The following is a 17,720-nucleotide window of genomic DNA, read 5'->3' on the forward strand; positions in this document are numbered from 1 at the left end:
GCGAGGTGGTGGTGGCGGTGCCCCGGCAGGCGACGGGGGTGGGGTTTTATGCTGGCCGTCGGGGGTAGCTCAACTGCTCAGGTCCGGTCACGGACGGAACTACGACGGTCAGACGGCGGACGGCGGAGGACAGAGATCGCAGCCTTTGGAACGTGGCACATCCGAGGGTGGCAGGCTTGGACTGCATTCAAACCGCGGCAAAAGAGGCTTTCGGGTTCGTCGGCTAGCGGCTGCAGCAAAGAGAGCAGTTGGACGCCATCTTTTGGGGTTGCACTTCCTTCCGGTGATACGGAGCAGAGGGGTGCGGTCATGGTCATGGAGACGCCCTCTGGTCTGCCATTGCCACCCAACGCCCCGTCCAGTGGATGGACCGGCACACGTGTCGCAGTGGCACTACTTTGATTTTGCAGTGGCCAAAATCACTGCATTCAGACCCATTCCCTTTTAAATGTTTGAGATAATCATACCCATGGTACAAAGAACTTGCACACAATCTTCAAAACTCCACAAGAGTGTTGCAAAGTGTAGCAAAGCTCCAGTGATAATACTTGACCTCTCAATTTTATTTTTATTTTTTTGTAAAAGGCACGGAGCCTGGCGCATGCCCATTTTCGACGTGGCATGACATCCGGCAATTCTGCTTCTTTTCTAGTCAAAAGTTACCACGGCCGAGTTTTTTTAGCATGAATATAAACACAGGTGCTCATATACACTCACCCCTATGAACGTACACACGCACACATTACCTCTATGAGCACCTCCGAAAGACTAAGCCGGCATATCATCTTGAAATTTACGACCACGGCCGAGTTGGTGCAACATTTTTTGTGGACTTTTGAAGATTGTGTGCAAGTTCTTTTTACCGTAGGTTTAATTAACTCAAACATTTAAGAGCTTTGCTACACTTACAGGCAAACTTCACGGCATTGCAAGTTACGGGATGACGTGACAATAATTGATTGAACGGCACCGGGCCCCACAATTGCAATTCACGGACGGAGAGGGATTAACTGGGGACACGTATGCCTGTTGTAAGTGCAGCCCGTAGGGTGCAGTCCGTAAGTGTAGAATTTTCGTTATCACTGATAGGTCGAGTATTATCGCGAAGGCGTCCTTGGTCGAGTGGGTCGATGCAATTCTTTTGAGATGAACCTCATATTATCATAGATTCGTAAACGGCCTCGCAAACCCTCCCTAAACCCATGCCTTCTCGTCTTCCACATTGAGCTCTTAGAGGCGATCAATATTGCGCCGGTTTGAACTCGTCCTCGTCCGAGACGAGGGAGGCGGCATGTGGACGGTCATAGGGGCCGCGAATGAGTTTCCGCCAGCATATGGTATGTCTCGAACCTTTCCACCTATGTGGTTGCGTTTCTTTCCCCATTTTTGTTAGGTTTTGGGGGCAACAACGATCATCGATTTTTGGACAATTCGGAAGGCTTTACTTGGAGGGGGCGAACATTTTAGTGGAGTTAAAAGCACCAGGAATCCTAGAACTTGCTCTCAATGTGATAGTTTGGTCCTACAACTTGAAAAGTGACCCTACCCAGTCCCTGAACTTGCTCAAGATGTGCAAATCACGTCCCAACGAATCAGAGCCTGCCATGTGGACTCGTGGGTGCGCACCCGGTCAGCGCGTCGCATTTTGCAAAGACCCCCCTGCCGTTGCTTGGAATCAACCCGCACTACCACCATTTCACCTGAATTGATTAAAGGAGACCACGGTCTGCCCTCCCGATCCAGACAACCCGCAGCTCACTCCCCTCTCTGTTTCTTACTCTGCTCCTCTGCTCGACGCCGCAGCTCGTCGCCGCCGTCCAGCCCGCCGCCGCCGCCAAGGAAGCTAGCGGCCATGGTTTCATGGAGTGATTCCGGATCCAGCTCGTACTCGTCAAGTGGCGACGAAGTTACCAGTCGGGTGAGATCCTGTCCACCTTCATCTGGGCATCTAGGGTTACGGAAAAAATGTGATTTCTTACTAGATTTTGTTTTAGGGTCCTCGCACCATTGAGAGCAACGATTGGGCAGGCCTTGCTGCAGATCTACCTGATAGGTGTGAGCATCAAGCAGTGTGTGAGAAGCTTGTTGCATTTGAGTCTGTTGACAGTGGAAGAAGATTCCTGGGTTGTGCACAAAAGGTTAGTACATGTTGAGATGGTAGTGTTGTAGTACTAGTTCATGGTTGTAAATGCTTGGTCCATTTGATAGTGAACTTGCTCTGTTGTGCCATTCTGTGCCATGTTCATAGTTCTGTGCCATTTAGTTTATTTTAGTTGTCCAAATATGTAGTTGTTAAGTAGCTCAGGAATGCTTGAATGGCTGTGTGCAAATAGGCATGCTGTGAGTTAACTGAAATTTGATTCAGTGAGTTAACTAAATTTTGATTCAGTTTTACTTAGTTTTGTCTAGTTAACTGAATTTTGATTCAGTGTTACTGTATTTTTCTTCAGTTAACTGAATTATGCATTTCCTCACCAATTTTAGGATGGGCCTAATGCCCCTGTGTGCATTGGGTTGACCCAGAGTGGCCTCCACAATTGAGGACCAGTCTAGCTAGGATCTGGGGCATGTATGAAGATGAGGTCACATCCAGGATCAGGGAAGTTGTTGTTCAGGCTGAAGAAATGTTAGGGTTGTCAAAGAGAAGGAAGCCATGGAAAAAGACATGAGGTTTTTAAAACTTGATTTTGCTAAGATGGTGGCTGACAAAGAGCAGGCAATTACTGAATTGGGCAACACAAGGCTAGCTCTGTCTGACCTAAAGATAGAACTTGAGAAGAAGAGAATGGCTGACAAATCAGTGACCAACATTCATCAGGTGGTCAGGGCTAAGGCAGAGAAAGAGAGGGATGAGATGAAGCAAGAGAGGGACAAATTGAAGGAAGAAAGGGATCAGTTGAAGAAAGAGATTAAAAAGCTAGAGTATGTGATTGGTGACCTGTTCAAGCATAAAGAGGACACCAAGTGCAAGATAAGGAAGGTTAGGGAGTTGCTAGATGAATTTGAGTGATCATCTGGATTTGTTTAGTTAATGATTATCAGTGGACTTGTTTAGTTAACTTGGGTTATCTTTGATGCCCTGTATCCAGATGCACTATACTATTTGCTGCAATGACCTAATATGCACTATGTTATCTGAATTTGAGTTATCAATGTTGTGAAAGTTAAGTCAGTTTTTATTTGGTTAAGTGAATTTGGATTATCAATGCTCTGCCAGTTAACTGAATTGCTTTTCTGTTGAACTGAACTATTATTCAGTTATCTGAATGTAGATTCAGTGAAGTGAGTGTTTATTTGGTTAACTGAACATGGTTTCAGTTTACTGATTTGTTGTGTCAGTTAACTTATTTGCTATTGAATCTAACTGAAAAGTGGTATACACTGTGTTTTTATATATACAATGGAATTTTTTAGCAACTTTTTTGTATAAGACTGTTTTTGTAGTTAACTGATATTTGCTATACAATGTTAACTGAATATGGTTCAGTTAACTGTTCTTTGTTCAGTTAACTGAAAGTTGCATACACTAGTATTTTGGATCACAGAATGGTAGATCCAGGAATTGATTAGGTTACTGCATACATTGCATACACTGCATCACATAGCATAGAAGGAGGAACTAGGATTTATTACATTGCATGCATCAAAAGATTTCTTACATAGATAGCAAGGTAGATCTAGATACAGAATTCATGTAGATAGCAAGGAGGATCTAGATACTGCATCACATAACAACTCATTCATCTGGATACAGAATTCTACTCCACCTCATCCTAGTGACCTGAAAGGGATGGAAATTTTCCCTCCTCCTTGCCCAGTGGATGGCATCATCATCACTAGGGGTGGAGCCAAGGGGGAATGCCTCCTGCAACTGCTCCATGTCCTTGCGGTTGCGTGCTGCAAGGATCCACTGAGCCAGGTGCCTTCTCTCCCTCCTTCTTGCCTCTCTGCGCCTGACTACCCTTGGCACCTGTTCTTCTTCATCGAAGACCTCTCCAAGATCCATCTCTATCTCTCCTAGGGTTTTCTCTGGCGGCTAGGGGGAGGAGAAGGGATTGTGGCTGTTGTTTGTGGCAATTGGGGGTGCTTTATATAGTAGAAATGGCGGCTGGTAGGTAGGCAGTAGATTTATGGTGGTAGGTAGGCCCAATATTAGAGTCAAATGTTAGTTTCCAAAGTAATAAACAAGCCCACTATTAGGCCCACATTTTGTTCATTGAAATTTAACTAAATTGTCATGAATTGTACTCAATTGTCATCAGTTCAGTGAAATGGTATTCAGTTCAGTGAAATTTGCACAATTGTACAAAATTTAACTGATAATTTTAACTAAACTTAACTGAAAATGTAAGTTAACTTAACTTAACCTGAATTTTAACTTAACTGAATTCTAACTAAAGGGAATTTGAACTTAACTGAATTTTAACTAACACTCTGAATTTAAATTAACTGAATTCTAACTAAAGGGAATTTGAACTTAACTGAATGTTAACCTTACACTCTAAATTTAAATTAACTGAATTTTAATTTAACTGAATTTAACTAGACTGAATTTTTACCAAACTGAATCTAACTTAACTGAACTGAACTGAACTTTCACTAAAAATTGAGTCTAAAACCCAAATTTCTGCATGATGTACCATATGTAAGTACAAATTGCTATTTGTAGTAAGTGCTCCATTTGGTATATCAAGTTTTCCACATGCAGAAAGAAACAAGTAAAGCAGTATTGTATGCAATATTTGCAGCATAACAGTGCAGCACACCACATTTGCAAGATTTAAAGCACTCCAGTTGCATACCAACATCATGCATATTCAGAGTCCACTTTCCAAACCACATAATTACAGATAACTTATGTGCTTTATATAGTAGCATGCCTAACCATAGCATGTCCAAAAGAGTTCTAACTTGATTATATGCTTGTTGGGGAACGTAGTAATTTCAAAAAATTTCTTACGCACACGCAAGATCATGATGATGCATAGCAACGAGAGGGGAGAGTGTGAACTACGTACCCTTGTAGATCGATAGCGGAAGTGTTACCACACCGCGGTTGATGTAGTCGTACGTCTTCACGGCCTGACCGATCAAGCACCGAAACTACGGCACCTCCGAGTTCTAGCACACGTTCATCTCGATGACGATCCCCGGACTCCGATCCAGCAAAGTGTCGGGGAAGAGTTCCGTCAGCACGACGGCGTGGTGACGATCTTGATGTACTACCGTCGCAGGGCTTCGCATAAGCACCGCTATAATATTATCGAGGACTATGGTGGAAGGGGGCACCGCACACGGTTAAGAATATGATCACACGGATCAACTTGTGTCTAGAGGTGCCCCCCTGCCCCCGTATATAAAGGAGCAAGGGAGGAGGAGGCCGGCCCTAGGAGGGGGCGCGCCAAGTGTGGAGTCCTACTAGGACTCCCTAGTCCTAGTAGGATTCCACCTCCCATATGGAATAGGAAAAGAGGAAGGGAAAAGGAGAAGGAAGGAAGGGGGCGCCCCCCTTCCCTAGTCCAATTCGGACCAGACCAAGGGGAGGGGTGCGGCCACCCTTGAGGCCCTTTTTCTTCTTTCCCGTATGGCCCAATAAGGCCCAATACGTATTCCCGTAACTCTCCGGTACTCCGAAAAATACCCGAATCACTCGGAACCTTTCCGATGTCCGAATATAGTCGTCCAATATATCGATCTTTACGTCTCGACCATTTCGAGACTCCTCGTCATGGCGTTTTAGTCATCTTGCCCATGAGGCATGGTTCACAAGCATCAACTGATTCATAATCAAGTGATTCCAAAAACCCATTAGCATGGAGTTTCTTCATGCGCTTTACACCAATATGACCTAAACGGCAGTGCCACAAATAAGTTGCACTATCATTATTAACTTTGCATCTTTTGGTTTCAATATTATGATTATGTGTATCACTATGATCGAGATCCAACGAGCTATTTTCATTGGGTGTGTAACCATATAAGGTTTTATTCATGTAAACAGAACAACAATTTATTCTCTTACTTAAATGAATAACCGTATTACAATAAACATGATCAAATCATATTCATGCTCAACGCAAACACCAAATAACACTTATTCAGGTTCAACACTAATCCCGAAAGTATAGGGAGTGTGCGATGATGATCATATCAATCTTGGAACCACTTCCAACACACATCGTCACTTCACCCTTAACTAGTCTCTGTTTATTCTGCAACTCCCGTTTCGAGTTACTAATCTTAGCAACTGAACTAGTATCAAATACTGAGGGGTTGCTATAAACACTAGTAAAGTACACATCAATAACATGTATATCAAATATACTTATGTTCACTTTGCCATCCTTCTTATCTGCCAATCACTTGGGGTAGTTCCGCTTCCAGTGACCAGTCCCTTTGCAGTAGAAACACTTAGTCTCAGGCTTAGGACCAAACTTGGGCTTCTTCACTTGAGCAGCAACTTGCTTGCTGTTCTTCTTGAAGTTCCCCTTCTTCCCTCTGCCCTTTTCTTGAAACTAGTGGTCTTGTCTACCATCAACACTTGATGTTTTTCTCGATTTCTACCTTCGTCAATTTCCGCATTACGAAGAGCTTGGGAATCGTTTCCGTTATCCCTTGCATATCATAGTTCATCACGAAGTTCTACTAACTTGGTGATGGTGACTAGAGAATTCTGTCAATCACTATCTTATCTGGAAGATTAACTCCCACTTGATTCAAGCGATTGTAGTACTCAGACAATCTAAGCACATGCTCACTAGTTGAGCGATTCTCCTCCATCTTTTAGCTATAGAACTTGTTGGAGACTTCATATCTCTCAACTCGGGTATTTGCTTGAAATATTAACTTCAACTCCTGGAACATCTCATATGCTCCATGACGTTCAAAACGTCTTTGAAGTCCTGATTCTAGGCCATTAAGCATGGTGCACTAAACTATCAAGTAGTCATCATATTGAGCTAGCCAAACGTTCATAACGTCTGCATCTGCTCCTGCAATAGGTCCGTCACCTAGCGGTGCATCAAGGACATAATTCTTCTGTGCGGCAATGAGGATAAACCTCAGATCACGGATCCAATCCGCATCATTGCTACTAACATCTTTCAACACAATTTTCTCTAGGAACATATCAAAATAAACACAGGGAAGCAACAACGCGAGCTATTGATCTACAACATAATTTGCAAAATACTACCAGGACTAAGTTCATGATAAATTTAAGTTCAATTAATCATATTACTTAAGAACTCCCACTTAGATAGACATCCCTCTAATCCTCTAAGTGATTACGTGATCCAAATCACCTAAACCATGTCCGATCATCACGTGAGATGGAGTAGTTTCATTGGTGAACATCGCTATGTTGATCATATCTGCTATATGATTCACGCTCGACCTTTCGGTCTCCGTGTTCCGGGGCCATATCTGTATATGCTTGGCTCGTCAAGTATAACCTGAGTATTCTGTGTGTGCAACTGTTTTGCACCCGTTGTATTTGAACGTAGAGCCTATCACACCCGATCATCACGTGGTGTCTCAGCACGAAGAACTTTCGCAACGGTGCATACTCAGGGAGAACACTTCTTGATAATTAGTGAGAGATCATCTTATAATGCTACCGACAATCAAAGCAAGATAAGATGCATAAAAGATAAACATCACATGCAATCAATATAAGTGATATGATATGGCCACCATCATCTTATGCTTGTGATCTCCATCTTCGAAGCACCGTCATGATCACCATCATCACCGGCGCGACACCTTGATCTCCATCGTAGCATCGTTGTCGTCTCGCCAATCTTATGCTTCCACGACTATCGCTACCGCTTAGTGATAAAGTAAAGCATTACAACGCGATTGCATTGCATACAATAAAGTGACAACCATATGGCTCCTGCTAGTTGCCGATAACTTGGTTACAAAACATGATCATCTCATACAATAAAATTAGCATCATGTCTTGACCATATCACATCGCAACATGCCCTGCAAAAACAAGTTAGACGTCCTCTACTTTGTTGTCGCAAGTTTTACGTGGCTGCTACGGGCTTAAGCAAGAACCAATCTTACCTACGCATCAAAACCACAACGATAGTTTGTCAAGTTGGTGCTGTTTTAACCTTCGCAAGGACCGGGCGTAGCCACACTCGGTTCAACTAAAGTTGGAGAAACTGTCACCCGCTAGCCACCTTTGTGCAAAGCACGTCGGGAGAACCGGTCTCGCGTAAGCGTACGCGTAATGTCAGTCCGGGCCGCTTCGTCCAACAATACTGCCGAACCAAAGTATGACATGCTGGTAAGTAGTATGACTTATATCGCCCACAACTCACTTGTGTTCTACTCGTGCATATAACATCAACATATAAAACCTAGGCTCGGATGCCACTGTTGGGGAACGTAGTAATTTCAAAAAATTTCCTACGCACACGCAAGATCATGGTGATGCATAGCAACGAGAGGGGAGAGTGTGATCTACATACCCTTGTAGACCGACAGCGGAAGCATTAACACAACACGGTTGATGTAGTCGTACGTCTTCACGGCCCGACCGATCAAGCACCGAAACTACGGCACCTCCGAGTTTTAGCACATGTTCAACTCGATGACGATCCCCGGACTCCGATCCAGCAAAGTGTCGGGGAAGAGTTCCGTCAGCACGATGGCGTGGTGACGATCTTGATGTTCTACCATCGCAGGGCTTCGCCTAAGCACCGCTACAATATTATCGAGGATTATGGTGGAAGGGGGCACCGCACACGGCTAAGAATATGATCACGTGGATCAACTTGTGTCTAGAGGTGCCCCCTTGCCCCGTATATAAAGGAGCAAGGGAGGAGGAGGCCGGCCCTAGGAGGGGGCGCGCCAAGTGTGGAGTCCTACTAGGACTCCCTAGTCCTAGTAGGATTCCACCTCCCATATGGAATAGGAAAAGAGGAAGGGAAAAGGAGAAGTAAGGAAGGGGGCGCCCCCCTTCCCTAGTCCAATTCGGACCAGACCAAGGGGAGGGGTGCGGCCACCCTTGAGGCCCTTTTTCTTCTTTCCCGTATGGCCCAATAAGGCCCAATACGTATTCCCGTAACTCTCCGATACTCCAAAAAATACCCGAATCACTCGGAACCTTTCCGATGTCCGAATATAGTCGTCCAAGATATCGATCTTTACGTCTCGACCATTTCGAGACTCCTCGTCATGTCCCTGATCTCATCCGGGTCGCCGAACTCCTTCGGTACATCAAAACTCATAAACTCATAATATAACTGTCATTGAAACCTTAAGCATGTGGACCCTACGGGTTCGAGAACAATGTAGACATGACCGAGACACGTCTCCAGTCAATAACCAATAGCGGAACCTGGATGCTCATATTGGCCCCCACATATTCTACGAAGATGTTTTATCGGTCAGACTGCATAACAACATACATTGTTCCCTTTGTCATCGGTATGTTACTTGCCCGAGATTCGATCGTCGGTATCTCAATACCTAGTTCTATCTCGTTACCGGCAAGTCTCTTTACTCGTTCCGTAATAGATCATCTCACAACTAACTCATTAGTTGCAATGCTTGCAAGGCTTATGTGATGTGCATTACCGAGAGGGTCCAGAGATACCTCTCCGACAATCGGAGTGACAAATCCTAATCTCGAAATACGCCAACCCAACATGTACCTTTGGAGACACCTGTAGAGCACCTTAATAATCACCCAGTTACGTTGTGACGTTTGGTAGCACACAAAGTGTTCCTCCGGCAAACGGGAGTTGCATAATCTCATAGTCATAGGAACATGTATAAGTCATGAAGAAAGCAATAGCAACATACTAAACAATCGGGTGCTAATCTAATGGAATGGGTCATGTCAATCAGATCATTCATCTAATGATGTGATCCGTTAATCAAATAACAACTCTTTGTCCATGGTTAGGAAACATAACCATCTTTGATTAACGAGCTAGTCAAGTAGAGGCATACTAGTGACACTCTGTTTGTCTATGTATTCACACATGTATTATGTTTCTGGTTAATACAATTCTAGCATGAATAATAAACATTTATCATGATATAAGGAAATAAATAATAACTTTATTATTGCCTCTAGGGCATATTTCCTTCAATGTTGTGATGATATAGCAGCATACCTAGCTAACAGCCCCATCTTACTAACTTATATGCTGTCATATATGTCAGCATACCTACCTAACAACATCATATTTTAACTTATATGCTGTGGTATAACAGCATACCTAAGCAGCACCATTTGTAGACCCAACATTCTTTAGTCCTTGAGCTGCTTCAGGCACGCCTAGCGGCGCACCTCCACAACAGCTGCCTCTTCACTAGGGGTGGGCACTTCTAAACCAAAAATCAAAAACCGAAACCAAACCGAACCGTAGTAACCGAATTATTTGTAAAACCGTTAATCTGTGAAACTATTCGGTTGAGAAACCTATACAGTTCGGTGTTCGGTTGCCAGATCGGTTTTCAATCCTACCAAACTGTATACACCGAATAACCCGAACTATACAACCGAGTCATTCAATCCTAATTCCGTCCTACGTACAATGCTAATTACCTGGTCAGTACATTGGCCTGCGCTCTACGGAGTCTCTCTCAAAAAAGGAAAAAAGCTGGCGCTCAGTATACTACTACCATGCGCACTTTTTTCTTGAATATAATAATACTCCAATAGTCAGCGTCGGCCGCTAGCTTTGTATCATGCAACATTTATTGCCTCCGTAATGGCAAGTAGTCATCTAGATTCATGTTAATATTGCCATGCATAGGCAAGTCGTTGGTAGGAGTAGCAAGTGTACTCATCGTCTAGCAAATAGTCATTGTTTTTTATTCATGTAACTACAGTACGTGCATTCTCCAGAGAAGAATGGTTTTCCGGTTAACCGAACAAACCGAACCGAAATATTTTAGGGAATATGGTTCTGTTGCTACTTTTTCTCTGATCATTTCGGTTTCCATTTCGTGATAACCGAAATTTTAATAAACCAAACAAACCGAACTGTATTAACCATATAAACCGAATGCCTAGCCCTATTCTTCACTGCTGCTCTCTTCTTCTTGTTAACCTCCTGAACAGCCGGCGCCACCTCCTCCTCCTCAACCTCCTGCTTGATGATAGTGGATTCAGGCAGATCTGGCAGGTCATCCACCTCAATGGGAACATTGCGGCCACCATCCACGACAGCTCCGACCGGCGCAACGATTTGCACCTCCGGCTCATCATCTGACAGCACGACGACCTCCAGCACCTCCTCGTCAGATGACTCATCGTCGGAGTCGTCGTCAGGCCCGAAGAGGACAGATGGACCTTGACAGTCCCAGTAGGTGCCGTTGACGGGCGCCGGCAGGGCAAGCACGAAGTCGTGGACGTGCTCGGTCCTGGACACAACGCGCTCTGCATCCGGCTGGGCCGGTGCCGCGGTGGATGAGCGGTACATCTACCAGCGGGCGCGCTGCCTGGGGTCAGGGGAGCGCGGAACCTCGCGCATTGCCCAGAGGAGGATGGTCGCTGGAGGAACGTCGATGCCGACGTTCCTCCGGCGAAGGCACGACGCTTCTCAGCATCCATCATCACCTTGACGAGACTGCGCGCGTGGATCTTCATCATCTGAACACTTGGGAACCACCGCGTGATCTCTCTGTATTGCTCTCCGGGTTGTCGTCGGCCAACTCTTCGATGACTTTCTGCCATCCGAGACTCTGGTCCATGGCGGCGGTGGTGGCGTGGTCATCGAGATGGTGAGTGGCGAGGTTTTTTGGGTGGTTGGCGGAGTGGTGGAGGAGTGGGGTGTGCGAGCGGTGAGTGGAGAGGGAGAACGGCAGGTCGCCACATCTTAAAGGGAGGAACTAAAACGACTATGCTATGGTGTGCTCGATCGTCAAATAGAGGCCGTAACGCACGCTTAACTGCAGGACCACAAACGTAACAATATGTATATCCGGAGGTGCTACTAGAACAAATCACTAGTTCTATCCCACTGGCAATGCACGCATCGTTATAAACCCCAGGTCCTGGGTTCGAGCCCCGGGCCAAAAATTTTATTTTCAATTTTTTGAAACTACATCATTGTGCACATTGAGTTAGCTAGCTCATTGTGCACATTCAGATAAGTAGAAGAATATTTTATTTTATTTTATTGAACAACATCATTGTGCACATTCAGTTAAGTAGAAGAGCAGGCACAAAATTCAGTTAACTAGAACAACATGCATTAAAATTTAATTAACTAGAACAACACAATGAGGGCAAGTTTAATTAAGTTAACTAGGTCATTGAGCACATTTAGGCATTAACTAGCTCATTTAGCTCATAGTGCAAGTTAAGTTACAAAAAGGGCAATGAATGCCACTATTTTGCCACCAAAAGAAGGCAAATCTTGCCACTTCATGCCACTGTTTGGCATACTTAACACGCCAGTCTTAAAGTTACATCAGTCTAGGCCTTTACAAAAAATGGCACTTGCAACAGCCAGCTAATCAAGGAGCAGGTGCATTCAGATCTTCAGCAGGTGCATTGAGATAAGGTATTTGCCTCTGAATCTGATCTCCAAACAACAGCCACCATGCCCTCTTCCTCTGCCTGCATTTGGGGCAGCACCTCTTCCTCTGCCTGCATTTGGAGCTGCACCTCTTCCTCTGCCTGCATTTGGAGCTGCACCTCTTCCTCTGCTTGGAGCTGGAGCTGCACCTCTGCCTCTGCCTGCAGCTGAACCTGCTCCTGTTCCTCTGCCTGCAACAGGAGGTGCATTTCTTTGTCTTTTATTTGCTCTTCCTTCTTCTCTTTGAGCTATTGTGTTTGCCCTTGTCTGCTTACCAATGAGCATCTCTGTGGTGATCACTGGCTGAGGTATTGCAGCACCAGCAACAGCAACAAAGGTAGACTGTTGTGGTAATGGGCCATATGCCCTTTGAGGAGCTCTTGTAGCAATTTCCCTTTGAGCCATGGTGAAAACCATACTTGTTGGTGAATCAATTAGATCCAACAGAGGGACTACATTGTTTGGGAAAATGTTCTGCACATATTCATTTAAGCACATTAAGTTCTATGTAGTTAAGTGCTTGCTATGTAGTTAAGTTCTAGAATGACATAAGTACAGTACAAATGCAGTTCAATTCAGTTAAGTAGCATATACCCGAAGAAAGGTAGGGTCATCATAGCTTTCATCAACCACCTCTATCCCATCTTGAATGAGACTTTCCTACCATTTGTAGTTCCCCTTTCTATTGTGATCAGCTTTGCCACAGATTGAGTAGTGCATTGTCACACCTTTTCTGTTCAGAACCCTAACACCATTCTTGATCTTCTCCTCTGGTGCTTTCTTCCTATTCTTCTTGGGTCTTCCCAACTGTTTAGTAAACACTGGTGGATGCACCTTGTACCCATTCTGTTTCTCCCAATGCTTTGGGTCTGCAAGAGGAACAAGAGTGTACCCATATGCCTTGAGATATGTATGAACTGTATAGCAGTCATGAACCATTATCTCTGGGTCAATCATCTCCTCCCTGCAACATGCTATACAATGACCACATGGTACTCCTGACAACTGCCATCTTCTGCAATCACATGTGTGCAAAGCAAGATCCACTGTGTAACTATTGTTACCAGACTGTACTTTGAACATTTGTTGGCCAGCTTCAGATACATGGCAGTTTGCAGCAAACTCTGTATTCTTATCCAATTTCTTCTAAATCTTTGTGCATATTCTCTGCCCTACCCACTTTTGTATAGCTTCCCTTTGTTTACTCACTAGCCTGTGCATGATCTTGTAGAAGATATATTCAAGCATACTAAGCACTGCCATCTCTCTGCCATCAAGAATGTAGCTGTTAAACACTTCAGAGTTGTTGTTCAGCAGGATGTCACATTTGGGAAATTCCCTGAAGAATGCCTTGCACCATGTGTTTGGCTCAAGCCTCTCAGTCCAGTGGAAGGCAGCTTGGCAGTGATCATCCATTTTCTGATAGTTCTTTCTCCACTTCACCTTGTTTGGTGATCTTGCAATGGCCCACAGATCTTGCTTCAGTACCTCTCCTTTGTGCTTCTCATTAAAATTTTGGTAAATATGCCTCACACAAAACCTGTGTTCTGCATCTGGCCAAACCTTGTGCACAATATTTATTAACCCTTTCTGCTTGTCACTCATAACTGTGAAAGGAGCTGTGTTTGTAATGTTTAGATCATCTTTTAGAGTGGTCAAAAACCACTCCCATGAACCTTTGCATTCTACTTCCACCCAGCCCATTGCAATGGGAAATATGCAGTCCTTAGTATCAATTCCAACAGCACTAAGGAGCACTCCTTTAAACCTTGTTTTCATATTACAACCATCAATAAAGGGAATAGGCCTGCAACCCTTTAGCCATCCTCTCTTACAAGCATCATATGACCAATATAATGTTTTCAAACATTTTCTGCCCATTGAAATTTTTGTATCTTTGACAAGTGTTGTTGTTAGCAGAAATGTAGACCCAGGGTTTTGCTCCTTAGCTCATGCCCATAATCCCATAGCCTGCTGAACTACTCTTCCTCATCACCATGTATCTCCTTAATTGCTTGCTTCCTAGCCCTAGCAAGCTTCCATCTATTAGGAGTAACATTGAATTCCTTTGTTATTTTCCTTGAAAATGTTTCAATGGACATCTTCTGGTCATCTCTGAACTCATCAATGAAAAAGTTGCAGAGGAATTTTGTTGTCATATCCTTTAACTTCCACTTCTTCTGGCACTTATGCAATTCATTGTATGCCTTGATGACAAAACCTCCAGTCCTGTTGTCATTTCCAGCCTTAAGCACCCATGGGCAACCACCACCCTAACAAACTGCCTCCAATCTGATCTTGTCATTCTTAAGCTTCTTGATCTACAATCTGTTCCTTATTGAATAGGCCTTGAGAGCTTTCCTCAACTCAACCAAATCAGCAAATACCATACCTAATTTAAATACAGGGGATTTCATGTCCACCTTGGAATTGAAAGCTCTAAATTTGTACTTCAGTTGATCTTGTGCTTGTGTGGAGAGGTTGAGATCTTCATCTTCAAGGACATAGTCAGGCTCAACCTCTACCTCCTCTTGCTCAGCCTCTTCATCAACATCAAAGTCAATGTTTTCTTCATAAAGATCATCATCTCCATCATCTATGTCATAATTACTGTCACTGAACTCTGAATCTGACAACACAACATTTTCAAGGTGCAAATTTGGCTCTGCAGCAGCAACCATCACATTTGTCTCTGCAGCATTAACCTGGTCTGGCTCTGCACCATTAAGGAGGTCTTGCTCTGCACTTATAAACAGGTCGGGCTCTGCACAGTATGTCAACAAATTTGGGTCAGCAACAGAATTAAGCAAATCTGTCAGAACATCATCTTCTGTTGTCCCATCAACTGCAACCTCTGAAATTGGATCTTCAACATTCACTGAAATAATGATGTGACCACATGATGCACTGCTTGCACCAACAATTGAGTTGCCCATTCTGACAGGGCTTACAATAGATGGCAGCTTTATTATCAAATCTTCTCTGAAATTGCTGATGAAGTCTGCATGATCAACCATAATTGCAAGAACTTTGTGCTGAGCACTAGCTGTGATAAGATGCTGCAAATCCTCATCACCCTTAATTCTCACCAAACCATTTGAAATTATTTTCTCAGGTAAACACCAGTAAATAATGTGCTCATTGGCAGGATATCCCAACCATTTTAGGTGTTCTTCTAAGACTGCATATGAAAATGTGCAAGCATCAACATAGTCAAGGACCTCCAAAGAAGAGTTATAATACTCTGGAGCACTGATAGATCCACTGAAAAGACCACCATGTTCCAGCTCCAGTGTAAAGAAAGGAGTGTGAACACTCTGTCCCATTGCTGAGTCACACACTGCATACCAAAGAGAGATATTCAGTTAACTGAACATGAACTGCCCAAGTTCAGTTACAAATGCAGTTAACTTAACTGAACATGTACTGCATATATTCACTACAAAATTCAGTTATCTTAACATGAACTGCACAAACTCAATTCAAAATTCAGTAAACTTAACTGAACATGTATTGCATGCAAAACAAATTCAGATAAATTACACATTGACATTGATTATGTCTACTGGGCACCTTCTTCATCAAAACCCTAACATGGTAAGCGAATGTACAGAACAAAAAATGCCAATCTCACACAATATATACAACATAGCTCATAACCCTAGCTTCATGACAAAACCACACCTTCTTCACCAAACCCATAACTTGATGCACAAACCCTAGACTAAATGCATCGCTCGCTCACAACCCTAGCTTGCATTCATGATAATATTGCCACTTTGCAAGATCAAAGCAACTCGCAAACTGGAATCAGCATCCAAATCGCACGGATCCGCCATACGAGGTCATACTGCACGCGACACAAACAAGAAACGGAACAGGGGAGAGCAGGTGCAGAGAAGAGGAGCTCTCACCATAGTCTGGAGGAAAGACTGCAGGCGGCCGGACCAGATGAGCCGATGGAGGCAGCGGCACTGCACCGCCGAACTGCTCCGACGAGGCAGGCATTGTTGCTGACGTCAGCAACGGCCGCACGAGCGCCGACAGAGACGCGAAGAATGAGTTGAGAGTGGCCACATGAGTTCCTCCCCCTCGACAGAATAAATGAGGTTAATTAATTCAGGTGAAATGGTGGTAGTGCGGGTTGATTCCAAGCAACGGCAGGGGGTCTTTGCAAAATGCGACGCACTGACCGGGTGCGCACCCACGAGTCCACATGGCAGGCTCTGATTCGTCAGGACGTGATTTGCACATCTTGAGCAAGTTCAGGGACTGGGTAGGGTCACTTTTTCAAGTTGTAGGACTAAACTATCACATTGAGAGCAAATTCTAGGACTCCTGGTGCTTTTAACTCATTTTAGTGGACAAACCCATGAACCCATGGGTTGGTCAAAACAGTGATTTCGTCCTGGCAGACATGGTAGGACAGGAGCGCACCTGCGTCGAGGGATGCGAAGCAAGATCGTTGTGATGTTATGTTTTCCTGTCCTGCCTGACTTTGCAGCTGAGTAGAGATGGAGAGGGTTCTGCTTTGAAGAAATTGCATCCAGAAGCCAAAAGAGGTGGTGCCTTTTCTATTCTTCGGCTAGCAAAGCAAAGAATTGAGAGACACGAGAGGCCATGTTTCTCTCGCCATGTCCTTGACTCGTGACTTGCATAGAGCGATAAATCAGTAGTGGGGTATGTACAGTTGTTCCAAGATAGTATTTTCCTTATGCAATGCATCTCATATAGAAAAATAAAAAATGTTACCAATCAATTAGCTCTTAGTGTTATCTCTGGCATTTAATGTTTAATCCAAATGATAATAATATGATGTCACTTAACCTTTTTACCGTTGGACATCTAGCACGAATCACAGAGCAAGGTTGGTGCCTTGTTTTTTTGGAATCGTTCATGTTCTGTGACCGAACAAGTGAATGCCCTTCAGTTTCATCCTGACCCCTTACCCTTGCTCACCCGCTTTCCTCTTCCCACTTCCCAGCACCGGCCACTACATATCCCATTGACCTCGGTCGAGGTGTTGTGGCGGCAACCCACGGATCACGGTGATTCCAAGCACTCGATGCAGGGCGAAGGCCAAGGCTGCGAGATGGTCGAGGTCATGGTAGTGTGGCTGATGCACGAGTCGAGTGGTGTGCGGCGGCGGCGGTTGTTGGCGGCGAT

Source organism: Triticum dicoccoides, chromosome 3A (assembly GCF_002162155.2).
Source record: "Triticum dicoccoides isolate Atlit2015 ecotype Zavitan chromosome 3A, WEW_v2.0, whole genome shotgun sequence".
Classification (NCBI taxonomy): Eukaryota; Viridiplantae; Streptophyta; class Magnoliopsida; order Poales; family Poaceae; genus Triticum; species Triticum dicoccoides.